This window comes from Ailuropoda melanoleuca, chromosome 5, assembly GCF_002007445.2.
Source record: "Ailuropoda melanoleuca isolate Jingjing chromosome 5, ASM200744v2, whole genome shotgun sequence".
Taxonomy (NCBI): domain Eukaryota; kingdom Metazoa; phylum Chordata; class Mammalia; order Carnivora; family Ursidae; genus Ailuropoda; species Ailuropoda melanoleuca.
The window spans coordinates 49,811,005-49,838,880 of NC_048222.1; the positions used below are offsets into that span (position 1 = coordinate 49,811,005).

The 27,876-nt window shown below is 36.3% G+C and overlaps 1 long non-coding RNA gene across 3 annotated transcripts in view; it reads left to right on the forward strand.

The window, feature by feature from the left end:
* LOC109489855 overlaps positions 1-27,876 on the forward strand; it is a 67,027-nt gene that overhangs the window by 3,158 nt on the left and 35,993 nt on the right. The window contains exon 1 of one of the 3 annotated variants that reach the window (XR_004625614.1): positions 27,694-27,874. The exons of the other annotated variants lie outside the window; for them this stretch is intronic. This is a non-coding gene — a long non-coding RNA (uncharacterized LOC109489855). Of the gene's footprint in view, positions 1-27,693; positions 27,875-27,876 lie in introns of those variants that run through there. 3 annotated transcript variants of the gene reach the window in all.

The window sequence follows — 27,876 nt, forward strand, 5'->3', positions numbered from 1 at the left end:
AACTCTCTGCAGCATAATCTATGTCTTAATTCTTCACAAACAACTACCACTATTAGTCGAAATTATTTTGCTCTTTACACAGCTCATAACATATCTTTTCACAGAGGCTATTGTTTCAGACAATTACACTTTCCAACAAGATAAACACCATGTAGGGCAAGGCACTTGTGGTACAGTACATTTTATTAATAACATGTCTTGTCAGCTGAGCGGGCTAAGCTATGGATGGATGATTACAGCAAAAAATGGAGCCTGTATCTGATACCAGTTTATGTATCATCAGAGTTGTTACTCTATCTCTGCTCACAGTCAGGAACCTGCCAGATCTTATTCAACAGAATGGTTTGTAGATGCATTGGCAGGAGATAAAAATATTTACTATTACTCTGCCTTCCTTTGGCTATACTTACCTGAGGATATATAGTAAAGTCAAATTTTTATTTTTTAACATTTTTAAAATTCACCTAGGTTTATTATTCCCACTTTCATTTTTAATAGGAAATATGTTCTCCAAAGAATTGCTATACTATACTGAAATATAAAACTGCTTGTGTATTTTCAACTAATAGCACTTGTACTTCAGATGGTGTCGTGGACCCTCAGTGTCTAATTTATCTTGACAGGGTCTGAAGTAGAAGTAAACCAATTCAGACTGCAGGTCCTAAAATACAAGTCAGAGAAGGTGGATGTAGCAGAAGTGACATGAGAGCATTTAAATGAAATATGAACTCTAGTCAATTTGAATGAATTCCCTTAGCACCTCAGTCCAGAAAAGAACCTCTAAGGGTTTTAATCTTCACTTGACTCATGATGAAGTGCATGACCCTAAACGAGTCAGTTAATTAATCTCAATGTCTTGGTGTTCCCGTTTTTACAACAGGGTTAATAAGACAGGTAGAGCACCTGTACTTGGAATTCGGGGGAGAAAGAGAATTATACTCTTTCTGAAATGTAGCTGAAAATTATCAATCAATTATCAATGGGAATTTATTGAGCCCTTCACTTACCCAACATTATAGGCAGAGAGCCCAGCAAGCCTTAAACATTTTAAATAAAATGCTGACGAAATTTTTGTTGCGTGAGTGAATGAGAAAATGAATCAGTGAGCCACCTACTATGTGTCAGGCCCTCGGCTGTGGAAGATCCAAGATGCATCCTGCCTTTTAGAAACTTTCTAGTGAAATAAGCCATATATAGAATGAAAGGTATTTAACAATTAAGTATGAAATACCAAATAAATGTTATGGTCCATCATCCTCAAACTAGAATTCTCAGATTCTCAGCTTCATTATGGCTTCTTCCCTGAAATTGACTGGCTTGAGAATATGCCTGTGGTTTTTTTGTGTAAAGGGACTAGCGTATGTTTGATAAAAGACTTAAATATAGACACGTTTCATTTGAATAATGTTCTGCAGGGAAGTGGAATTGAAATATAAATTCAAGGGGGGAAATATATAAAACTGTTAAAGATTAAGAACTTGTTTATAAAATTCTTTTTATATTTTTATTGAGGTATGACACCCATACAGTAAAATGCACAAACCACCACTTAAATCGAGATATAGGTGATTCCCCTTTCCACTATGACCTTTCTTAGTTAATCTCCTTCCCCTATCCCAGAGATAACCATTATTCTGACTTCTCATGCCATAGAGTACTTTAGCCTGTTCTTGGAAGTTGTATAAATTGAATTATACAGTATACTGTCTTTTCTGCCAGGCTTCTTTTGTTCAACATTATATCTGTATGATGCATCCATTGTTGCATACACCACAGTCCATTATTTTTAATTGTTGCAAAATAGCTATTCTCAAAGTGTGGTCTGAGAATCCTTGTGGGGGGGTGGTGCCTGAGAATTTTCAGGGAGGGTCCATGAGTCATTATTTTCATAATAATTTAGGATTTTATTTATTTGCCTTTTTCAGTGCATTGATGTTTTAATTCACGATGCAGAAGCAATGATGGTTAAACCTGCTGGCACCTTAGTGTGAATTTTTCCCCCCTTGGATCCATACTTTTTGTGTCCTCTGAAATATCTTTGTCTACCTTGAGGACACAAATATTTTCTCTGATGTTCTTTTCCAAGAGTTTTATAATTTTAGGTTTTACGTGTAGGACTATGACTCAATTCAGGTTAATTTATGCATATGGTGTGACTTTAGGATCAATAGTCCTTTTTTTTTTCTTAATATGGATGTCCAGTGTCCAATTGCTACAGCACTACTTATTGCAAAAATGACTTTCTCCATTGAATCACACTGGCACTTTTGTAAAATTGACTGTATGTTTATTGGTCTGTTTCTAGACTTTGTATTCAGTTTCATTGATCTATATATCTATATTTTAATAATACCATGGTTTGAGGAGCATTGTTATGTTAATATTGAATCCTCTAATCCATGAACATGGTATATTTCTCTATTTAGGTATTCTTTAATTTCTTTCAACTGTCTTTTGTAGTTTCTAATATAAAGATCTTTTGTTACATTTATGCATAGTTATTTTTTTGTGTGCTGCTAAAAACAGAGTGGATTTTTGAATTGCATTTTACAATAGTTTGCTATTAGTATATAAAGATATATGTTTAATGTTTGCGTTAAATAGGTTCTTATATATGAACCTTGTATCCTGTGACCTTGTTAAATTTACTTATGGGTTCTAGTAATTGTTTTCTAGACTCATTAGGATTTTTACATTAATATTCAAGTAATTTGCATATAGGGACAATATTACTTCTTCCTTTTCGATCTTAGTGACATTTATTTCCTTTTCTTTTTCCTCTTACAGTGACTAGGACTTCTAGTACAATGTTGAATACACGTAGTAGTAATGGCATGTTTGCTTTGTTCCCATTGTAGGGGAAAACAATTCAGTCTTTCATTGCTAATTATGCTGTAGGTGTTTTATAGATGCCTTTATTCATTTGAGGAGGTTCCCTACTATTTCTGGTTTGCTAAAAGTTTTTATCAGGAACGAATGTTGGATTGTGTCAAATGCGTTTTCTGTATCTATTGAAATCATCATATTGGTTATCTTTTTTAGTGAATTACATTGATTGGTTTTAAATTCTTAAACTAATCTTGCATTTCTGGGGTAAATCCTACTGAGTCCTGAAGTGTTATTCTTTTTATGTATGGTCTGCTTGATTTGCTAGTGTTTTGTTAAGGATTTCACCTCTCTTTCCATGAAGGATATTGGTCTGTAATTTTTTTTAATATCATCTTTGTCAGGTTTTGGTATTCAGCTTATGTTGGTATGTTAGTTTCTTAAGGCTGCTGTGACAAAATACCACGGACTGGGTTTAAACAACAGAATTTATTTTCTCGCAGTTCTGAGGCTAGAAGTTCAAGATCAAGTTGTTGACAGGTTTGGTTTCTCCTAATGCCTCTCTCCTTGGCTTGTAGATGGCCGTCTTCTCACTGTGTCTTCACATGGCCTTTCTCTATGCAACCACGTGCCCCTGGTTTCTCTTCTTCCTCTTACAGGGATGCTAGTCATATTAGATTAAGACCCTACTCTAACAGTATTGTTTTGATTTAATCACCATAATAAAGACCTTACTTCCAAATGTGGTTATGTTCTGAAGTACTAAGAGTTGGGGCTTCAACATATGAGTTTTTGGAGAGAGGGGACACAATTCAACCCATAACTGTTGGCCTTATAAAATGAGTTGGATAGTGTTCTTTCCTCCACTTTTTCCTGAAAATCATTTGTGTAACTTTAGTGTTTTCACCAGTGAAACTTTCTGACCCTGGAGTTTTCTTTGGGGAAGGTTTTTTATAACAATTCAATTTGTTTATTGTTCTGCTTTTCCTTGTGCCTATTTTGGCACATGGTAAATTTCAAGAAATTTGTCTTTTTCATCTATGTTGTTGAATTTGTTGTCATAATATTATTTATAGTGTTGTGTTACTATTCTTCTAATATCTATAGAATCTATGTTGACAGCCAATTTGTTTTAAGCCCTTGTTTTAAACGTCATACCCACTTTAAGGAACTCAAGAGGAAAAGAATTCAAAAGTTGTTTGGTTATTCTGGATGCTTGGGCTTACCATGGAAAGCTTAAAATTAGCTTGTCAATTTCTACAAAAAGACTGAGATTTTGATTTGTTTGGGGAAAATTTCTACCTTAAAAAAATTCAATCTTTAGATCCATGAACATGGTATATGTTTATTTATATCTTTTTAAATTTCTATTTATATCTTTTTAAATTTCTCTCATGAATATATCATGGTTTACAAGATACAAAAATCTTGCACAAATTTTCTTAGATTTATTCCTAAGTATTTTCTATTTTTTGAAAATTTTATTTTTTACATTTCAGTTTCCAGTTGTTAATTACATATAATTTTATATTATATCCTGTGAATTTGTTAAATCTACTTTTTAATTCTAGCAGCTTTTTGGTAATTATTTCTCATATTTATATATATAAATTATATATATATACAATTATGTCATCTGTGAATAAAGACAGTTTTATTTCTTTCTGTTCAATCTATGCGCTTTTTATATCCTTTTCTTGTCTTATTGCACTGGCTAGATTCTTGAGTACAATGTTGAGGAGAAGCAATAAAAGCAAATGTCCTTGCCTTGTTTTCAGTCTTAGAAGGGAAAACATTCAGTTTTTTATCATTAGTTATGATATTAGAAATAGGTGTTTCATAGTCTTTTATTAGATTGAAGAAGCTTCCTTCCATTCATAGGTTACTGAGACTAGTACGTGTCTTCTTAATATTATATATGATGAAATGGAAAGTACACATGAAGTACTTCTGCTGCATATAGGACTATGATGATTGTATCAAAAAAAGCACTTGTGCAACTGAATTGTGAACTGAACTGGTTGGTTTTTTTCCTAGAACTTCATTTTTACTTGAAAAAAACAAGGGCAAACTATGATTATTCAGACAAGTGTTTGGCAGATACTTTGTTAAAAAAAAAAATGGAGTGAGCCTGTTACTTCAAGGCAAACAACTGACTATATTTGTTGACATTGATAAAATTTGCATTTTCGAGTAAAAATGGAATTTTGGAAAATTTATATTCACTATCCTGGGCTTAACATCTTCCCAGTACTTTACAACTTTTCTGTTGAGATTGGTGGTGATATTAACAAATGTGATTTTTCTGACATACAGTGAAGTATGTCAGTATTTGGAAGATGTGCATATATTAACGAACCAATATTTTAAGAAATTACCACTTACCAAGTTTTGATGTAGTATTAAAGTAGACAATTCAGAATTTTCTGAGAAGATTATTAAAATAATCTTTCTCTTTTCCGTTATATATTTTTGTAAGGCCGGATTTTCTTCATATACTTTAACAAAAGAACTCATTGTGACAGATTGAAATAGAAGCAGATATCAAAATTCAATTGTCTTCTATGAAGCCTGACTGTTAAAAGACTTGCCAATAATTAAAAATAAGGCTACTACTTCTTACTAATATTTTTATTTGGATGATACACTCATATATAAAAATATATACCTTAACATGGAATAGATTTATTATTGTTATTTTTAATTTGGTAAGATATACATAACAAAATTTACCATTTTAACTATTTTTAGGTGTATAGGTAAGTGGCCTTAAGTACATTCACATTGTTATGCAGTTGTCACCACCATTCTTCTCTAAAACATTTTCTGTTCCCAAACTGTAACTCTTTATGCATTAAACAATAACTCTCTGTTCGCCTTTCTTCCTAGCCCTTGGCAACCACCATTTTCTTTTCTGTTTCTATGAATTTAACTATTCTAGGTACTTCCAATAAGTGAAATCACACAATATTTGTGTGTATGTCTGTCTGGCTCCTTTCACTTGGCATAACTTTTTCAAGGTTTATCTGTGTCATTGTTGTTAGGTTAATAAACATTTTAAAAATGTCTCAGTTCTAGTTTTTAATATGACACATGTTGATAGAACTGTCCAAATGGATTTTAAAAAGTCATTGGTGTCCTCAATAAGTTTTAGGAGTATAAAGGGGTCCTGAGACCAAAGAGTTGGAGAATCATTGCTACATAATATCCCAGTGTATGTATGTATGTATGTATGTATGTACATATGTATGTACCATAATTTACTTGGCCTTTCTACTGCCGAGGAACAGTTGTTTTTTCTTCAGTTTTTGTTTATTGTGGATAAAGTTGCTATGAGTACTTTGTATATGTCTTTTAGGGGACCTCTATACTACTTTCCAACTGATGTCTAGGAGTGGTATGGCTGAATGTTTGTGCCTTTTAAAAATGAATAGTGGTGGATATCAAATCTTTATTGTCTTTATGTCCCATCGGATACATTTCAAAGAATATTGTGTAATAGATTTATTTTAAATGCTACTATTTATAATATACAGGATATTTATTGTTTGCATTTACTTAAACTTAGGATGCAGAATTATAGATATGAACTTAAACATGTGAGGCATGTATCACTTAAATGCATTATTTTAGGAGGTATACAAGGAAAGAGTTTTGAAGATTAATAGACAGTAGACCCTTCAAGAGTTCAGAAGAGCAAGATGATTGAGGATTGTGCAGGTCTCTTTTTCTCTCCATCTTTCCTCCCCTCTTTTGCTGTCTTTCTTATTACTTAACCAGTCATTTGACAAATATTTACTCAACAATTATTATATGCCAGATACTCTGCTATGCATTGGGAGTATAGCTATGAACATGACAGACAAGATTTGGCTCACAGTTTTGTGAAGAAAACAGTAAACCTAAAAACAAGTCATTGAGGGGCGCCTGGGTGGCACAGCGGTTAAGCGTCTGCCTTCGGCTCAGGGCGTGATCCCGGCGTTATGGGATTGAGTCCCAACATCAGGCTCCTCTGCTATGAGCCTGCTTCTTCCTCTCCCACTCCCCCTGCTTGTGTTCCCTCTCTCGCTGGCTGTCTCTATCTCTGTCGAATAAATAAATTAAAAAATCTTAAAAAAAAAATTTAAAAACAAGTCATTGAAATAACTATAAATGATGTTAAGTCTCACAAAGGAAACAAATAAGTGTTATGATTAGGTATAGTGATAGCATTGGCTGTTATGTAGGATGGTTATGGTGGCTTCATGTTGGAGAAGCTGGCTGTGCCTAAGAGCCAAGAGGAGAGCATTCCAGGCAGAGAGGCTCATACTGAGAGCATTAACAAGGCTTTGAAGGAGAAGCTTGGAATATTCCAAAAACTGAAACCAGGCCACTGTGACAGGATTATAGTCAGACTTTGAGTCTTTTTGAAAAAGAAGTTACATAATCAACCCTTGAAGGTATCTGTACACAAAATCTATAGTCAATACAAACAGTATAATAAGCTTACTCAGTATCTTTACTTGTATGTCTAATAATTATTTCAAATTAAACATGGTTAAAATAGAAAACTTGATTTCCATCTGCCTTCCCTACTGCCCAAATAATGGACTTCCCTAAATCTTTTCCCTCTCAATAAATTATGCCTCTATTATTTATCCTATTGCTTGGTACAAATATCTAGTTTCTCACTTTAAATCACACCCCACATTTGATCCATCAGTAAGTTTTATGGGCTCTAATTCCAAACTGTATCTGGAATCAACCATTTCTCATTATCTCTACTTCAATAACCCTAGTTAAAAGATGTCGTTATCTCTTGCCTGCTGCAAGAGCGTCCTACCTGGTCTCCCTCACTAGTGCAGGTGAGCCAAGGCTGTCAGGCTTAGAGGGAGTTGAGACCCTGTTGTGAGCACAAGGCTTAGAGTGCATGGTGTCTGCACTGGAGTAACCACCCTGAGGTGGTCACTGGGCCTGGGCTGGGGTCTGCAAGGTTGCTGGGGGACTGAGCATTTTGGGTGTACAGTTGGAGCAGAGCCAGAAGTTCCTCCCCACACACTTCCACCACTGACAGATGATACAGCAGGAACTAGAAAAGGCAAAATGCAACAATCAGGAACCAGGAAGAGAAACCCTCTTCTTTCTGCAATGTCCTTCCCATGGTCTCTACTGATAAAGTTTAGTTGTGCTCATTTTAAGGGGGAGTTTTTGCAGAGAGTGAATGAAGGCTGAATTTAGTCTCCAGAACCGTGAGAAAATATTTTTCTGTTGTTTAAGCCACCCAGTCTATGGCACTTTGTGATGGCAGGAGGTAAGTATAAAAGGCATTATAAAAGAATAAATAAAATGAAGCACTATCCAGAAAAGGCAAAATCAGGGGTTGCCATAGGTAGGCAAGGGCAGCATGAATATTCAAGATCCTTATGTATATGGGGGTAGGGAAGAAACATGAAAAAGGAGAGTGGAGGAATAGCAAAAACAAATTTCTTTCACTGTGTCACCATTTTGCTTAAAACTGACCTTTTTTAACCAATGGAGGGAAATGAATCAGGGTATCCCTCAAAACATATTAATACCCACACATTTTTCTACTTGGCTTTAGAATGATTTTTTTTTTTTTTTACTTTCTTCTGAATCTAAGTCTATAGTAGTTTTCAAGGTAAACATTATAAAGGCTTAAATCAAGAGAGGTCAAGAAATTAGTTTTCAGTGGAGCACTGGGTGTTACACGCAAATAATGAATCATGGAACACTACATCAAAAACTAAGGATGTACTGTATGGTGACTAACATGACATAATAATAAAATTATTAAAAAAAAAAGAAATTAGTTTTCAGGGGCGCCTGGGTATCTCAGTCGTTAAGTGTCTGCCTTTGGCCCAGGGCATGATCCCAGGGTCTTGGGATCGAGCCCCGCACTGGGCTCCCTGCTCTGCTGGGAGCCTGCTTCTTCCTCTCCCACTCCCCCTGCTTGTGTTCCCTCTCTTGCTGGCTGTCTCTCTCTCTGTCAAATAAATAAATGAAATCTTAAAAAAAAAATTAGTTTTCATTCTTACATGGAGTACAAGTTCTAAGACCTACTTCCAACCATTTAAGCCTCTCCTACATAGAAATGGAACCTCAACTGCTCATTTAGCTCTTTTCAGTAAAAAGGAGATAGAAAATCATTTGACTTGAAAGGACTTCTGACCAGAAAAACTCAACACAAGGTGTAGATATATCCATGTGGCTGAGAATTAGGTGACTTAGGGCGAAATCCTCAGTGGTATTCTAATACTAAGCCAGGTGCTCAGTACTGAGTAGGTGCTCAGTAAAGCCACTGAATAAACAGTATAATAAATAAAGCAAAACATCAGAATTAAGCTTTTGTTTTCTAGGCATGATTTTCCCAAAGACATCCTTACCGTATCTCTTCATGAAACTGTGGTCAGATTAGTAATGCACCCTTTTTTGCCTCATTTGCTTATTTCCTCACTCTCCCTGTCCCTGGATTACATCTCCCAACGAAATGCCAGTCCTCAAATTTGTTCAGGCTTTGTTTGCTAGATAATTCAAGTGAAGACAGTCCCCAAAACAGTGTCAAAATGCATGCTTCAAGAAGATATTCTGTAAATAGAGTCAAAATTTGCTGCAGATACAGAAATGTGAATAATGATCTTTTGGTATAACAATTCCTGGCAATAAAGAATGCTGAAATTGATATTTATTTATTTATTTATTTTTAAAAAAGATTTTATTTATTTACTTGACAGAGAGAGAAACAGCCAGCGAGGGAGGGAACACAAGCAGGGGGAGTGGGAGAGGAAGAAGCAGGCTCATAGCGGAGGAGCCTGACGTGGGGCTGGATCCCACAACGCCAGGATCACGCCCTGAGCCAAAGGCAGACACTTAATGACTGAGCCACCCAGGCGCCCCTAAAATTGATAATAAAAAAAACCTTCAGCATTTATGATATTGACATTTTTGGAGGATACTTCCTTTTGTATAGAATGCCCATAATTTGGGATTTGTCTGATGTTTCATCAGGATTGGATTAAAGTCACACATATCTGACCAGAATATCACATAGTGATATTATGCCTGCTTTAGGGCATCCTATCTAAAGTACATGATGTCAGGAGCACTTGAGTGGCTCAGTTGGTTAAACATCTGACTTTTGATTCTCTCTCTCCCTCTCCCCCGGCTCCTCCCCCCTTTTTCTCCTTTCTAAAAAAAATAAAGTTCTTTAAAAAAATAAAAAAGAAAGTACATGATGTTCATAATATCATTTTATTGTATTAATTTTGATCACCTTGCCAAAGTTGTTAATCCTTTTTAAAAAACATATACTTGAATATCTTTATTTTTCTTATTTATAATATCATCATAGCCTAACAACATGGCAGCACTGTAGCAGACTTCATTATTATTGCCTCATGGTCCAGCCCCTGACAACTACCAACTAAAATGTAAGCACCACAGGGGCAAGGATTATTGCCCGTTTTATTCACTGATACAAAATATTCCAAGCACATGGTACAGTGCCTAGCACAGATTTACTGAATGAATGAATAAAAAGATAATTCTGATGGCAGGATGTTGAGCAATACAGAATTTATTATAATAAAAGTTCTTTATGACAGAACATTATTACAGCCATGTTAATTCAGCAGACCATGGTTATAGGAAATGAAAACAGGACAGAAAATATATGATTGGGGATAGCTTAAAACCCCCATTTTAGGTCAGATATTTAACCAAAATTATCAGTAGCAAAACTGACTAATTTAGGATGCCTTGCTGCAAATTACTGTTAACGCTCTCTAGAGGTGATACTAATAGAAATGAAATAGCTAAAAAGTGGGGAGAAAGAAGAGGTATGAAAGGAAGGGAATGAATGTTGCATAGATATATCTAGATTTTCCTCAGCAGCCCTCAGCTGGATTATACACAGGTCTCACTTTGCATGGTTCTGACATGCATGATTTCCAGTTACCATGGTTTAGTTAAATAATCCAGTCCTGAACGTCACCATTCACGTTTCAGTTACCATGATTTAGTTCGGTTCAGTAATTGCATAAAGTACAAACTTCATTGCTGGGTCTTCAGTCTACAAATCACCACATAAATAACACATGCACATTGTGATCAGTGACCAACTGAATCCCTTCTTTCAAAGTCTATCAGTGATTGATCACTCTGCATCTGTTATTCATTTTATACACACACAGCAAAAGTGTGTAGTTGTGTGGCAATCTGGTCTCCCAGTGATAAATTCACAAGACATTTTATAAAAATGGATAATCAAGAGGGAATTGGCCAACAGCACAGCAGATAACCCAAAAATAACACTGCTGGAAGTGAAATTCACATTGAACATAAATAGAATTATAGAAGAAATAGCTGACGGTGGGAATGTTGGCACTGCCACTGTTTGAAAGACTCTAGATGTACAGCCTAAGAACTTCATGAAGGAGAACTTATCAACATAAAGAAGGGAAGTGGTTGCAACAAAAAGGGTGGAGATATCCCAGAAGAAGTAACACAGGCAAAAAAACAAAACAAAACAAAAAACCCTCCACATTAACAGAACTTTTGGAGATACTTCACAACACAAATTTCAAAGGATAAAATGTTGGAAGCTAATCCAAACTTAGGAAAGAGTATAACAATTCACTAGGGCAAACAAGATCCTTATTCCCTATTGTAGGTTTTACAGTGAGAAGAAGGCAAGCAGTGTTTAGGTTACTCTTGATGCGTTTAAAACAAAGAAATAAAACACTTCAATTCTCAATATTTCTAATGCCTTAAATTTCAATATACTAAGTAATAGCTTTATTTTTTCATTCCTTTGTACATGTATAGATAATAAGAGATTTTAATGTTTTGACAACAATTTTGAAGTTCATGAAGCAATTATAATTTTTTCATTGATTAAGATCACTGCACAATTTCACCTTGCATGCTCATTTTTAAAAAAGATTTTATTTATTTATTTGAGAGAAAGAGTGAGTGAGAGAGAGAGAGAGAGCACGGGCAGGGGGAGAGGGAGAAGCAGGCTCCCTGCTGAGCAGGAAGCCCAATGTGGGGCTTGATCCCAGGACCCTATGATCATGACCTGAGCTGAGGGTGGATGCTTTACTGATTAAGCCATCCAGGTGCCCCTTGCATGCTCATTTTTGAGCTTCTGCATGAAGATTGCTTTTTTTTGTATTCAAGATAAAATGCAAGTTAAACGCTCAGAAATGGGGGCTCCTGGGTGGCTCAGTTGTTGGGTATCTGCCTTCAGCTCAGGTCATGGTCCCGGGTCCTGGGATCTAACCCTGCATCGGGCTCCCTGCTAGGCAAGCCTGCTGCTCCCCTTGCTGTGCTCTCTCTCTCTCTCTGTCAAATAAATGAATGAAATCTTAAAAAAAAATAAAATAAATGCTCAAAATGAAAAACAGAAAGTCCTTACCATAGTTGATCTGAAGAAAATAAAGAACCACTGGCTGGAAATGTAAGCTGTAGATGTTAGCCTCCAAATTGGATCACTCCCCAAGTCTGTATCTCCACCTTGTGTTTCCAAGTGATGTCTGGGCATTCCACCAGCAAGCACCTCACATTCAACACATCCAAAACTGAACTTCCTCCTAACCCTGCCACCTACCAAAAAGCCCCAAGGAACTTGATTCTCTCTACGGAGGTATCAATTAGGATTAGTGGCTAGTAACAGAGACCTGAAATAAGCTTAAACAAGATAAACATTTATTTTTCTGTCAAAATAAAAATACAAATCTAGAATTAGGCAACCCAGGGTTAACATGGTGACTCACCAATTTCAGGAATCCATCTTTTTGTTCTACACGCCTAGCATGAAGTGTCTATCTTCAAGTTACCTCATGGTCACAAACTAGCTGCTTGTGCCTCAACTATCACATTCCAGGCAGAGAAAAGGAAGGTAAAGAAAAAAATGGGGTCACCCTGCTGAGTCAATGTACTTTAGACACATTGGATACTCCACCCAAAGGTGTCTGCTTATGTCTTATGTCATTATGTCTAATTAGACATAGTAGAGACAGGAAAATATAGTTTTCATATGGTTTTTAGCTGGTCTTTAATACTGTATAGGTCAATTACATTAAAAAATGGGCAGAGTGGGTATTAGGTAAGCAGACATCATTAATGATTCTACCATTCACCTATTCATCAAGCCACAGACCTAGGGATTATCTGAGACTATTTTGTCTCCCTCACTGCGCATATCCAAGGTTAGTTTATTATACTTCCTAAATTTCTTTTAAATTTGAAACTCCACTTTTTTCTTTAAAGCTCCATTGCCTAAAATAGTGCATGATGCATTCTGTATGTTTATAAATGTTTGTGGAGTGCTGATTTAATAGTTGCTTTTCAAACAATGGGGGAAGTTATTGCAGTGAACTTTAAATTGGGGTCTTCAAATAGGATTCAAAGAGTATTTTTATTGTATTATAAAGCATAATTCCTGGAATTCCTTAAGTCACAAAGTGACTTTTTTCCCCCAAAGAACAGTTTATTTTTAAGATTTTATTTATTTGAGAGAGACAGAGAGAGTGAGCAAGAGAGAGCAAGAGCAGGGAGCCCGACGACGATGACGATAACAACATGGGGCTCCATCCCAGGCCCCTGGGAATCATGACCTGAGCCGAAGGCCCAGGGCCCCACAAAGTAATTTCTTACTCTCTAACACTAGTGGGATTTGAATTGGTTATTCAACTTCAATAGTATGAAACACACACAAATGCACTCTTTCTTCTAGTATTTAGCTTTTCTCAATTGTATTACTTTGTTAGTTGCTTCTACGTCTTGCACTCTCTCCTCTGAGAGACCTCCATGAGATGTTCCTCAGCATGCCCATGAGCACACACCACACCCACGTTGCACCCTACACACACACACACACACACCCAGTAATCGCCTCAAAAATCTTACTCCCTTAGTAAGTCAAAATGTCAAACATCTCAGTGGCAGGTATGAAAAACAGTAAGCCTTTCCCTGCTGAGCCACCTGCTGAATATTCCATATGCTAGTACTAATTTTAGGAGAAAGAAAGAAAAGTTTAAAAATGTATTCTCTTCTCACTGCTCCACAAGAGCCACCTTTCCTTTTCTTCTCAAGCAGCTGCCACAGAAGCTTACATGAATGCAAGCAAAATGCAAGTGGTACTAGAAACAAGGCTTAATTTAAAAGAAATCACCAGATGACTTAAACAAATAACCCTATTGGTTGAGGTTATTGTTCTGGAGAGAATAAACAGTGGGACTGGCCTTGGATTGATGGAATTCACTAGAATAGAGCAGGGCTGACAAATTGGGATAAAATATTTGGCAGTTGTTTTTTATCCTGGGACAGATGACCAACTTACTTTAAATTCATTTCCTGCAGCTGGTGAGTGGGTGGCCAGGTCTATATCCTACCCAGTGTAGCCAAGTAACATTTCTTGACTTTGACACGTTTTCCCCAGTTGATTAGATATTTGACAAAACGATGTACATCACAAATCATTTTCAAAATATTATTGCTTCTTCAAACCCTGACATCCTGGTATAAATGAAGACCTCTGTGCACTCTAAACATGCTCAGAAAGTGGGTCGTTTTGACAAGCTGGAAAATTGACTGTTTGCCTGCAGTCTGTAGGACGGGGCTTTATTAATGGTCATTTTGCAAATGCTATTTTATCTTTACCTTTACATTTTTCCTTTGTAGCTCTAAATATTTCAGTTGCTCAAATAATTTAACATAGCAGCATGGGGATGGGACAATTGGAACAAATAATTTACGGAGATAATTATTGTGATTTCTTCTTACATTTGACGTCATTATTTCATTAAGTTGGTTTTTCAGATTTAAATTTCATAGAGTTCTTGAAGTCATTTCAAAGTGAATGTAATAAATTGGATCGACAGAAATTCAAATTTTCAGAAGTCATGAAACAAGGAATCAATTAGATATACAAAGGCTAATGACTCACTTGAGAAATATTTCAGGCCTCCTGTGCTATGTAACTGTGCCCCCACCCCCGACTCCCATTTCCTTTTGCTGTAGAGGCTCTTGTGACGGCTGTGTTTATTTACTGCTCCCCTCTCTTTTTTTATCAGTGCCTCTGTGATGTTTCCTCATCTTCTGCTAACATTTCTATTTATTCATTCCAAAAGCCAGAAGTTTCCACAATGTGCTAACTGATCAGTTAAGAATTTTTATCCTTCGGCCTTTGTGCTAAATATAAATGTAACCCTTGGCATTTTATATTTCAATTTTGGGGCTTATTTTGGAGAACTATCATTTTGTCAGAATTTTATTTGGAACTTAATTTTTTCTCTATTCTTAAATCCGATTTTATGATTGCAGACAGAGGATCTTCTTTTTTTTTTTTTTTTAGCTTTATTTATTAGAGAGAGGGCATGAGCAGGGGAGAGGGGCAAAAGGAGAGGGACAGGGGCAGAAGGGGAGGGAGAAGGAGCCTCCCTGCTTCCCTGCTGAGCAGGGAGCCCAGTGTGAGGCTGGATCCTAGGACCCTGAGACGTTGACCTCAGCCGAAGACAGACAGATTAACCATTAACCGACGGAGCCATCCAGGCACCCCTAACAGAGGGTCTTCTTAAGGGGTGGCTTTTCCCCATAAAATATTTATTTTAGCAAGAGCAAATAGAGATTTAAATGAGGGGAGCCTCCAATTGACTCCCAGCTAAGAGTCACAATTTGTATAGCAGAGGAGTCAGCTCACTCTGCTACTTCTACCTCACTTACTGCTGTGTGGTCTCGGGCAGGTTATTTAACATCTCTGGACCTCACTTATCTGTGAAATGTGGATAATAATAGTACCTGCTTCTATGAGGGTTGTAGGGATTAAAAGAGTTAGTATACACAAAGTGCTGTGACCCATACCCTGCACATAGCAAATGTACAAAACATTTTTGGCTAGTGTTATTTTATCCTTGTTACCTCTAGAGACTTTTTCCTGTCTTTTCTACTTTTCTTTCCTTCCTCTATCCCCTTGTGAGTAATAAGTTACTTCCAAGCATGCCAGGAGTTTAAGAAGTATGATCTGGAGCTGTACTTACAGTCTAGTCCTTATTATAAAGAAAAATGTTTAAATCCCAAAGAAAAGAATGTCCCACCAAGACGACTATGTTGCACAACTCCAGGGGGCGCCATCCACCTCTGTAGTCAGAGTGACTGCTATCCTTGAGATTGTGCAGTTGACAAACCATGTAGCCATGCATGATAGCTCTGAAGACTACCATTCACTTTAACTTTTTTCTTTTCCTTAACTCCTTTCATGTTTTTTCTTCGTATTTATGTAAATATGGATACTCACCTGATAACATACACACACTAAAGCTGTACTCATTGGTGCCCCTATACAAGTCTCCTTTTTCCCTTTCCAGAGGTGTTGGCATTCAACTGGCAGTTGTTTTGTTTGTGAGCATACGAGCTTATATTCATACCTATGTGTTAATAGTGATAGAAAAATATGAGTAGGGAAATAAAGAATTAATTACATTTGCCAGGTTTTAAAATGCTCATAGTTTATAAACAGGATTGCTTTTTCTTACTTTTATGAGTTGATTACATCTGGATCAAAGCAAAGTTTTTGAATAGAACCAAAACCTGAGATTAATTGACCACGAAGTGATAGAGACTGATAGATTTCCTGCCACTAAATGAAAAGCATAGTCAAGCTGGGATAGGCCTGACTGGCCAAATCTTTCAGTGATGTTGACATCCACTTTCTGTTGTGTATCTGTAGACTCTGCCAGTGATTTGGATCAATATAACATTTTTTATTATTGTAAATAAAATGCTTCATTTAGTTAGTTCTGTGGTTGATATGAGGAAAAAATGTTCTCTGATGAACTACTTCAAGAAATATCCTTTGAATTTTGAATACTGTGACAGCTTTTTTTCAATACAATTTATGACCAGTAATAGAGCTGCATACAGGTGGTATTGGATTTCTATGCATTCCTTACCACCATTTAAGCATCACAGATGTTTCCTTTATTCATAATGAGTTAATCCCACTGCCATTCATGCACAAGGAAAGAAGGCCCCCAAAGGACTATATAGAGGGAGTAGAAGAAGCAAAAAGCCTTGCTAATCTACAAATTTGATAATTCACCCTCAAATAATTGTAAGTTTGATGTATTTGCATTAGAAAGGTGTGAATCAGGAGTGCTGAAGTTCAACACATTTTGTGCTAAAATTGAAACAGGACTCAGATGGACTGAACCATGTTTTGTGATGTGCTTCTTTTCAGTCTTTGGTATAGAATTTCCCTACTTGTAGAGGAATTGCAACTGAAAATAAGTTAAAACTGTAACTTTACCTTTTGAGATGAATATTCTCCTGCAATGATCTCTTCCTTCTCAACATTACCATTCAGTTCCCTTCAACAGTCTTGTATTGAGTATTATACTATGCTATTTCTGAGAATTCAAAGACGAATAAAACATGGTCCCTGTTCTTCAGTAGTTTCCTCTCAATTCAGAGCATTCAAAGAAAATCAAGGAAACAAGGTATGGGTGGAGGAAGTATAGAGTAGAGTGTGGAAGGGGGAGCATTTGAGTCTTATCCTTTATAGCACTCCTTTTATTAATCACTGGCAAATTTGCCTTCCCATATATATATATATTTTTTGCCAACTCTTAGTATTACTAAGCTTTCCTGTTTTTGTTTATAATAAGATATTCATCTTATAAATATGTATGGTAAAACTCTTATGTACAGGTAACTTTTTGGGTATTGTTAGTGACACAAAGTAATTGTCCCCCAGTAGCTCACAATCTATCAGTTAAGAAGACTGTCACAAAACACCTAACTCCAAAACAAGTCAAATGATGGCATTATAGATAGCATACAATTGGAACACCATGAAGTCAGGGTTTAGCATAGAGAATCAGGTTCTCGGTGAGGATTACACCACTGGATAACAACAGAACTGAGATTTGAGATCAGGTCTGTCTCCAAGACCAGTGTTGGTTTTTTTGTTTTGTTTTGTTTTGTTTTTTTACTTTAAAACTGCAACACACAATATCATAAATATCAGGACTTTTCACAGAAATATGCAACATTAAAGTTGTTTTCAGTGTTCATGTGGAACTTCTACCAATTATTATAATTTTAACCAATTGGGTGTTCTTCAGAGACTTTGTCATATTCTGATTTGCATATGACCAGAGAAAAACTTACCGATTCTTTGCACTGCAGTAGAAAGAACATGAATATTGAAGTATATTGTTACTTAAGTTCTCTGAGCTTCAATTTTCTCATCTACATAAACCTTGAAGTGTTGTGGTAGAGATGAAATGAAATAGTTAATGCAAAGTCTGTGGGATAGCATTTGTCACCAAGTGGCCTCTCCAGAAAGATGAGTTATCTTCCCTTGAGTTAAGAAAAAATAAGTCTTTAAGCCAATCTCAGAAGATTTATTAGAGTTGGCAAGGACTGAGGTAGTATCTTGTTTGCTTCTCTTATTGCCCAGAGTTGAGTATGGAAATCAGTGCTCAACTCTGATATGCTCTTCTCAAGGTCCCATAGATAGATGTACGCAGAATAAGTTTATCATGTTTTGATATCCTTTCTGTGCCTAGAGAAGGGATGCCCTACTTCCAAGAGCACACTGGAGAACTGGCCTGGATCTGTGGGACCATTGTCCACCTTTTACAGGTTCAGTAATAAGACTGTCGGAAAATAATTTGTTTCTTTAATCATTAATGATGTTAAACAACTTCTTTTTTATTTATTGTTTCCAGCTTTATTGAGATATAATTGACAATAGAACATTGTAGAAGTTTAAGATGGACAACATAGTGATTTCATATGTGTATGTGCTACAAGGTGATTAACACAGTAAGATTAGTTAACACATCTATCACCTCATAAAGTTACAGTTTGTTTTGTGGTGAGACTTTAAAAATGTACTCTCTTAGAAACTTTCAAATATGCAATCAGTATTGTTAACTATAGTCATCATGCTGCATATTACATCCTCAGAATTTACTCATCTTATAACTGCAAGTTTGTACTCTTAACCTTCACCCATTCTCTGCTCCCACTACCTCTCCCTCCCCGCCCCTTGAAACCACAAATCCATTCTCTGTTTCTGTGAGCTTAGTTTTTTAAGACTCCACATATAACTGAGATCATGCAGTATTTGTCATTTTCTGTCTGACTTATTTCACCTGGCATAATGCTCTCAAGTTTGACCCATGTTCCTTTAAATGGTAGGATTTTCTTCTTTCTTATGGCTGAATAATATTCCAAAATTCATATGGAACCACAAAAGACCTTGAATAGCCAAAACAATCTTGAGAAAGAAGAACAAAGCTTGAGGCATCACACTTCCTGATACCAAACTATACTACAAAGCTATAGTAATCAAAACGATATGGTACTGGGGGCACCTGGGTGGCTCAGTTGGTTAAGTGTCTGACTCTTGATTTGGGCCAGGGTCATGACCTCAGGGTTGTGAGATTGAGCCCGATGTTGGGCTTCACACTGGGTGTGGAGCCTACTTAAGATTCTCTCTCCCTCCCCCACTCCCACTCCCATTTGCACTCTCTCTCTCTAAAAAACAAAAAAACCCCAAAACAAAACAAAAAATGATATGGTACTGGTAAGATAACAGACAATAGGCCACTGGAACAGAATCCAGAAATAAACCCATTCATATATGGTCAACTAATATTTGACAAGAGAGTGAAGAATTCTCAATGGCGAAAAGAGTCTCTTTAAAAAGTGGTGCTGGGGAGACTGGATATTCACATGCAAAAGAGTGAAACTGGACCCCTATCTTAGACCATTGACAAAAATTAAGTTGAAATGGACTAGAGACTTAACTATAAGACCAGAAACCAAGAATCCCCTAGAACAAAACAAAGGAAAGAAGCTCCTTTACAAAAATCTTGGCAATGATTTATGGATATGACACCCAGTGCACAAACAACAAAACCAAAAATTAAAAAATGAAACTACTCAAAGTAAGAAGCTTCTGTTGAACAACTTAGGTCTTTTGACCGTATTTCTTTTTCTGTGAATTGCCTGGTCTTTATCCTTTACTTACTAATTTGCGGAAACTCTTGATGGATCATGGAATTTAATCCTTTGTCCCCTAATTATACCTTTTCTTTAGAAGATCTGTTGTTTTGGGGCGCCTGGGTGGCACAGCGGTTAAGCGTCTGCCTTCGGCTCAGGGCGTGATCCCGGCGTTCTGGGATCGAGGCCCCACATCAGGCTCTTCCACTATGAGCCTGCTTCTTCCTCTCCCACTCCCCCTGCTTGTGTTCCCTCTCTCGCTGGCTGTCTCTATCTCTGTCAAATAAATAAATAAAATCTTTAAAAAAAAAAAAAAGAAGATCTGTTGTTTTATCTTTTAGTTAAGGTTATCTTTTCCATACCCATGTTGTAAATTTTTATGTAGCCCAATCTGCCAAATATGACATGCCCTGAGAAAGCATGTCTCTAAGTTTTCTCCCATGTCCTACCTAGCATCATTGGTTGAAAACAGTATCTTTTCTCTACTGGATTTCCTTTGTCCTTTGTAAAAAATCAGTCATCCACATATGTATGTATGGCTCTATTTCTGGATTCTGTTCTGTTGTAATATTTCTTTGTCATCTTTACTCCACTACCACACTGTATTGACTCCAAATATGTATTGAAGTCAGGTAGCATTAGCTCTACAAATTTGTTCTTTTTCAAAATTGTTTTGGTTATTGTAGGCCCTTTCCATTGCTATATAAATTTTATAATTAGCCTTCCAAATTCTAAAAAAGACAGACATACATACAGGAAGAAAGAGAAGGAAGAAAGGAAGAAAGAGAAAGAAGATAGAAAGAAGAGAAAGGAAGAAGAGAAAGAAAGAAAGAAAGAAAGAAAGAAAGAAAGAAAGAGAAAGAAAGAAAGAAAGAAAGAAAGAAAGAAAGAAAGGGAAAAAAGAGCCTACTGAAGTTTCATTGACTGTAGCTCAAATTGGAGAGAATTGCCTTCTTCACCATATTGAACCTTCTGAAGCACAGAGTATAAATCTTCATTTATTTGGATTTTCTTTAATTAGTCGCAGCAGTGTTTTGGAGTTGCCAGTGTACAAATCTCTCATATCTTTTGTCAGATTTATTCCTAAATGTTTCATATTTTAGTGCTATTATAAATATTATTTTAATATTTTTATTTCCAGTTGTTCATTTACTGACATATAGAAATGCAGTTGATTTTTATATATTAATCTTGTATCCTGCAAGTTTGCTAAATTCACAGATCCACTTACTAGTTTTAGTAGCTCTTTTTTTGTGGATTCCTTAGGGTTTTTCTTCTTTTTTTATTTAAATTCAATTAACATATAAAGTATTATTACTTTCAGAGGTAGGGTTCAGTAATTCATTAGTCTCATATAATACCCAGTGTTCATTACATCTCATGCCCTCAGTGTCCATCACACAGTTACCTGTCCCCCAACCCCGCTCCCCTCTAGCACCCCTCTGTTTGTTCCCTATGATTAAGAGTCTCTTATGGTTTGTCTTCCTCTCTGATTTCATCTTGTTTTATTTTTCCCTCCTTTCCCCTATGAACCTGTTTTGTTTTTCCCTCCCTTCCCCTATGAACCTGTTCTGTTTCTTAAATTCCACATATGAGTGAAATTGTATGATAATTGTCTTTCTCTGATTGACTTATTTCACTTAACATAATACTCTCTAGTTCCATCCACGTCCTTGCAAATGGCAAGATTTAATTTTTTTTGATGGCTGGGTAGTATTCCATTGTGTATATATACCACATCTTCTTTATCCGTTCATCTGTCGATGGACATCTGGGTTCTTTCCATAATTTGGCTATTGTGGACATTGCTGCTATAAATATTGGGGTGCAGGTGCCCCTTCAGATCACTACATTTGTATCTTTAGGGTAAATCCCTAGTAGTGCAATTGCTGGGTTGTAAAATAGCTCTATTTTCAACTTTTTTTTTAAAGATATTTATTTATTTGACACAGAGAGAGAGAGAGAGAGAGAGAGAGAGCCAGTGAGAGAGGGAACACAAGCAGAGGGAGGGGGAGAGGTAGAAGCAGGCTCCCCCCAGAGCAGGGAGTCCGATGAGGGGCTCGATCCCAGAACCCCGAGATCATGCCCTAAGCCGAAGGCAGATGCTTAATGACTAAGCCACCCAGGCGCCCCTATTTTCAACTTTTTGAGGAACCGCCATACTGTTTTCCAGAGTGGCTGTACCAGCTTGCATTCCCACTAACAGTATAAGAGGGTTCCCCTTTCTCTGCAGGCTTGCCAATATCTGTCATTTCCTGACTTGTTAATTTTAACCATTCTGACTGGTGTGAGGTGGTATCTCATTGTGGTTTTGATTTGTACTTCCCTGATGCTGAGTGATGGTGAGCAACTTTTCATCTATTAGTTATCCGTCTGTATGTCTTCTTTGGAAGAATGTCTGTTTATGTCTTCTGCCCATTTTTTGACTGGTTTATTTGTTTTTTGGGTGTTGAGTTGTATCAGTTCTTTATAGATTTTGGATTCTAACCCTTTATCAGATTTGTCATTTGCAAACATCTCCCATTCTGTAGATTGCCTTTTAGTTTAGTTGATCGTTTCCTTTGCTGTGCAGAAGCTCTTTATTTTGATGAAGTGCCAATAGTTTATTTTTACTTTTGTTTCCCTTGCTAAAATTATCTTTTTATGCTTAGTTCTAGGTAGTTTCCATTGCTATAACTTCAGGTTCACTAATTTTTTCTTCTATAATTTTAAATATGCTGTTAATACCACTTAGTGTATTTTTATTTCATGTATTATAGTTTTCATCTCTAAAAGTTTTAGTGGGTCTTTTTCATATCATCCATGTCTTTACTGAATATTGAACAAGTGGCATGTAGTTTTAATGCCTTCCTCTACTAATTCCTTCATCTCTCTCAGTTCTGGTTGGTTTTGATTGATTGAATTTTCTCTTTGTTATGGACTGGTTTTTTTTTCTCCCCTGCTATATTTCATGTCTGACAAGTTTGATTGGAGTCTGGACATTGTGAATTTTATTGTAACTAGATACTGGATATTTTTATATTCCTATAAATATTCTTAAATTTTGTCCTTGGACACAGTTAAGTAACTGAAATAATTTGATCCTTTCTAGTCTTAGTTTTAAGATTCTTTGGGCAACTGAAGTAGTGCTTAATTTATAACTAATTATTCCCTACTTCAGAGATATGATTCTTCCATGTACTTCACCCAATGCCTTTAATTTATTAGGTTTTCCAGTATAGCTGGTGGAATGGTACACTATGTACTCTTTTGTGTCTTTCTCTACTCAATATTTTATCTGTAAGATTTATCCATGTTGTTCCATGTACAGTAGTTTGTTATTTATTGATATTTAGCATTCTCATGCATCAATAAAACATAACTTATTAACTAATTTTGTTGTTTTTGGACATTTAGGTTGTTTGGGGTTATGATGAATAAAACTGTTATGAACATTCATATACAGAATGGTTTGATAGGTGCTATGACAGATGTATGCACTAGATGCTGTGGCATCACAAATGTATGTTTCGAGGGAAAGTGAAGCTTGAGCTGAGTTTTTAGGGGAGTAAGAAATGACTATATGAAAAAGCAAATGAAAAGATTCTAGACAAAAGGAAGATCCATAGAGACTGGGAAGAGAATCAGCAAGAACTTATAGAGAAAGCGGGCAGAGAGGAGACCAAAGCAATAGGTAGACATTGCCATGATAAACTAAAAGGTCCAAACTTTACTCTGAAGAATTTCAAATGTGTAATCACAAAATGAAGTCTTATTTTAAGTATTTTTTAAATAAAGATTTCATTTCATTTTTTTTAAAGATTATTATTTATTTATTTGACAGAGAGAGACAGCCAGCGAGAGAGGGAACACAAGCAGGGGGAGTGGGAGAGGAAGAAGCAGGCTCATAGCAGAGAAGCCTGATGTGGGGCTTGATCCCAGAACACCGGGATCGCGCCCTGAGCCAAAGTCAGACGCTTAATGACTGAGCCACCCAGGCGCCCCTATAGATTTTATTTTTAAGTAATCTCTACATCCAGTGTGGGCTTTGTACTTACAATCCTGAGATTAAGTGTCACATGCTCTACCAACTGAGCCAGCCAGGTACCCCTAAAGAAAAGTATTTCTGATCACATTGTAGAGAATGGATTGGATGAGGGTAAGACTGGAGTTTGGGAGATTATTGGGGGGGTTATTACAGAAATTCAGTTCAGAAGTAATAAGGCCTGAACTAAAGCCATGACTGTGGGAACAGTAAAGAGAGGAAAGACTTGAGAAATTTTGAAGAGGTAGACTCCTGTGAAGAGAGAGGAAAGAATCAAAAGTGTTTGAATTGGGTAATTTGACGTTGTAGTTCATTCACAAAATTTTGAAAAAGAGGAAGAACAATTTTTAGGAAAATTTGGTGAATTGCAAAAAGTAAATGCAAAAAGGCAAGTCTTATTTATTTATTTATTTATTTATTTATTTTTAAAGATTTTATTTATTTATGCGACAGAGATAGAGACAGCCAGCGAGAGAGGGAACACAAGCAGGGGGAGTGGGAGAGGAAGAAGCAGGCTCCTAGCAGAAGAGCCTGATGTGGGGCTCTCCCAGAACGCCGGGATCACGCCCTGAGCCGAAGGCAGACGCTTAACCGCTGTGCCACCCAGGCGCCCCCAAGGCAAGACATTTTTGAACAGGTGCTGAGGAGGGGCTTGCCATACCAGATAGCAAAATATTATGTTACGAAGCTGCAACAGTTAATTCACCATGATACTCTACCAAAAAGAGATTTGAATTTGAAATTTATATATGATAAAGATACCACAAATAATATTAAAGAACAAAAAACAAACTGTGGAGAAAATATTTCAAAATATATAGCAGAAAAAGGTAACTATAATGTATTAACAATTCTCTCAGATAAATAAGAAAAAGATTTTAAAAATAGGAAAATAGGGGGCACCTGGGTGGTGCAGTTGGTTAAGCACCCGATTTTTGTTTTTGGCTCAGGTCATGATCTCAGTGTCCTGAGATCGAGCCCCACATCTAGCTCTGCACTCAGTGAGGAGTCTGCTTGAGATTCTCTCTCCCTCTCCCTCTGCTTCTCCTGCTCTCTTTCAATAAATAAATATTTTTTAAAAAGAAAAATAGGTTAACGATTTAAAGGAGCAATTTACAGATAAGATGAAAATGGCCAATGAATGTAAGAAATTGTTAAACCACTGGCTAAGAGGTTATGCCTAAAATTCAAATGATAAGATACAATTTTACCATCTCAGTGTAGAAAAAGGTAAAAATGTTTAAGGTATCAAATGCTGGCTTGAGAATAGGAAAACATTCAGATATTATAAATTGGTGCAATCTTTTGGAAAGCAATTTGGCACGTATATTTTTTTTTAATTTTATTTATTTATTTGACAGAGAGAGAGACAGCCAGCGAGAGAGGGAACACAAGCAGGGGGAGTGGGAGAGGAAGAAGCAGGCTCCCAGCCGAGGAGGAACCTGATGTGGGGCTCAAACCCAGAACGCCAGGATCACGCCCTGAGCCAAAGGCAGATGCTTAACGACTGCACCACCCAGGCGCCCCGGCACATATTTTTTGACCTTGAATCTGTTATAGGACCTTATCCCTCAGAAATATTTGCACTATAAAACAAAAATATACTTCCAAGGATAGTCATTTCAGTGGTGCTTATAATAGTGAAAATTTGAGAACATTTAATTAGGGGTTTCATAAATTGTTACATCCATACAATGGAATACTATTCATATTTTTTTTGAATGAAGCAGATCTATATGTACAAAGAATAAAAAGACATTTACAATATGTTGTGTGGAAATGTCAGGTTTCAGAAAAAAATGACAGGTGTGATGACATTTTAAAAAATAAACATTTTTTAATTTTAATTTTCTTTTTAAAGAATTTATTTCTTTGAGAGAGAGCATGCGAGAGAGCACAAGCAGGGGGAGTGGCACAGGGAGAGGGAGAGCAGGCTCCCCGCTGAGGTGGGAGTTCGATGCAGGACTTGATCCCAGGAACCTGGGATCATGACCTGAGCCGAAGGCAGAAGCTTAACTGACTGAGCCACCCAGGTGCCCCCCAAATAACCATTTATTAAATGTATGTAGTGGGGACTGGGTCATTAACTAGAGATCCAGCAAAGAACAAGGTAGACAAAGTCCCTGCAACTGTGGAGTTAAAAAAATTGTTAACAGTGGTTACCATGGTGAATGAACCAGTGGCAGTTGGGGGCGTGGTGGGGAGAATGTTTACTTTTTACAAATTTGGATGTTAAATTTTTGTCAGAAAGCAGCCTTTTGCTTTTGTAACTTAAAAACTAAGTTTTAAGAGAAAAAGTTATACAATTTTAAATTATGTTTTCAAATATTTAAAGCTAATTAATGTTTAAGACTATGAAGAAATGGGTGCTCTCGGACTTTTCTGGGGAGAGCATGTATTTGCTTAAATATTTTGGAGAGTAATTTGGCAATGTATATATATATGTATATATATATTTAACCTTAGAATATTTGCTTTGATACAAAAATTCTAGGAATTTCTCTTAGGGAAAAATTAAATAGCATCTGTTCATTTCAGCTTTCTTTATAATAGTGTAAAATTAGCAACAACATAAATATCCTTCAACATGGGATTTCTTAATTAAATCATGTTACATACATAAAATTTTAAATGGCTATTGGCATCATATTAGTTGCCACTGTAATAGTCATCACTTTCCTCTTCTCCCTTGTTAACAGGGTTGCCATTTTATTTTAGACGTTGAGGTAATATGCTCAGGGAAGGTGGGGATAGTCTGAGGAGTGAATTGTGAAGACAGCGGTGATCCTATCCCTATGTGTTTGGTTTAGAGGTCAACAAATGAGCTATTTCTGGTCAATGAAACACTGAGGTTGTTCTTCTTGCAGCTTTTGGAAAGGTTTTTATTCTGAGAAAAATACAGGAGAAAACCCTGCCCGTTCGTTCTTATCTTTGGATATTTCATGTGAGAATGTAAGAATGTGGTGCTTCGAGCTATGTAGCTATCTTTTGACTCTGAGGGAAAGCTGTGAGAATCATAGAAATACCAACCCAAAGCTTTGCGTTGTTGAGGTTGCTTTAAAACTATCTAATTTAAGACTTTTTAATTGTTTAATTTTCTTTTAGCTGGGCATCCTGTTAGGCACAAATGAAATTACTCTGCCTGATTAAGCTTTATAGATAGTGAAAAGAGCTCCAGTTCTGGAGTTAAACTGCTTGAGTTCAAATCTTGGGTAGCTCTTATTAGGGCTATAGTCCACTATTAGACCATGGACTATTTACTTAAATTGTCAAAACCTTAGTTTTCTCAACTGTAAAATAAGGATAATAATATAGCTTCTATCTTATAAGGTTGTAGGGTGAAGATTAAATATATGTAAAGAGTTTACCACAGCACCGTCAGTAAAATCTCAACGAATATTGGCAATTGATAATTAAAGTAGCAATATTAATCTATACTAATATGAAAGTATGTACGTTATACTAAGGGATAAAAGGACCATTATGTATGGTAGTTACCGTTTTGTGAAAATAAGTATATATTCCTAGAGAAAGCCTGGCAGTATATACTAATTAAAATGTTAATAATAATTATTATCTTTGGGTATTAGGATTACTGGCAATTTTAATTCTTTCCTTTGTATTTTCCTAAATGCTCTAGAAATGCTCTAGAATTAATGATTATACAGTCTTTCTTATATATTTTTAAAAGCTAGTTAAATTTGGTAGGAGGTAGGAAGAAGCAAAATAGAGTGGAAGACCTGTGGAGGATATTTAGAGGAAGGAGTGAGAAATAAGGATAAGTACTGTTGGAGAAGCCAAGGGAGGAACTGATTTCAAGAAGGGAGTAGTCAACAGTATTGAATGCTTCTGAGGAGTGGCCAGTTAGTTGAACACTGAAAAGTGTTCATGGAATTTCACATTATCAAGTCACCCTAGAGAAAGTCGTTGTCAACCAAGAAATCAGTGTATTGGAAATGAGAAGGAAATGCTGAATAAAGAAGAGAGTTGAGAAATGACTATGTGGAGAAGGT